Source organism: Berghia stephanieae, chromosome 14 (assembly GCF_034508935.2).
Source record: "Berghia stephanieae isolate SIO BIC M18660-M18661 chromosome 14, UCSD_Bste_1.3, whole genome shotgun sequence".
NCBI lineage: Eukaryota > Metazoa > Mollusca > Gastropoda > Nudibranchia > Aeolidiidae > Berghia > Berghia stephanieae.
The window spans coordinates 27,015,386-27,016,254 of NC_088373.1; positions in this window are offsets into that span (position 1 = coordinate 27,015,386).

Below are 869 nucleotides of genomic sequence, written 5' to 3' on the forward strand. Positions count from 1 at the left end.
AGATTGATAGAAAAGTATTTGAAATGTATTCAAACAGAAGGCTATTACATGAATGGCATTATAATATTAGGAATTAACGTTTTACTAAGCTTAATACATGCTACAGGGAGATGAACTTTTTTCTCAATGCTTGTATAACTAAAATGAAAATTTAGAAAAAATAAAGTTGAATAGTTATTAATTCTGTGACCGATACCTACCTTTGTGTGGTCATTTGGTCTAGTGGTATGACACTCGCTTTCGGATCGGAAGGTCCTGGGTTCGAGCCTCGTGCTCGGCGCATAGTTGAGTCCTTGGAATATACTCTTTACTCACATTCTCTCAACGTACTCAGGTGTATAATGAGTACCTGACCGTTAACAGCGTTGTCTTTGTCCGAAAAAATGTAATCTTTTAATATTTTTTTGCTCATATTGCAGAAATCGACTTAACACTTTGATGAGAACGATGAACGTTGCAATTCGGAGGTCCTTCATAACTTTAAAAACAAAAATTGAGCTTTATATAGCGCAATATCCACTAAATGTGCTTAAAACGCTTTACAATGGATCCCTGGTCAACAGCAACATTTAACATGTAGGACGGGACATGACGCCTGTTAGGCGATATTACAATTTGTCGGACAACGACAACGCTGTTAACGGCCAGGTACTCATTTTACACATGAGTACGGTGAGAGAATGTGAGTAAAAGAGCCTTTTCCAAGGACTCAACTATGCGCCGAGCGCGAGACTCGAACCCAAGACCTTCCGATCCGAAAGCGAGTGTCATACCACTAAACCACATGGCAGCACAGGAAAAGGAAACTATTAAGTGCAAAGTTTGTTTTGTATAAGAAGTAATAACAATTCCTACAAAATAAAGTTTTT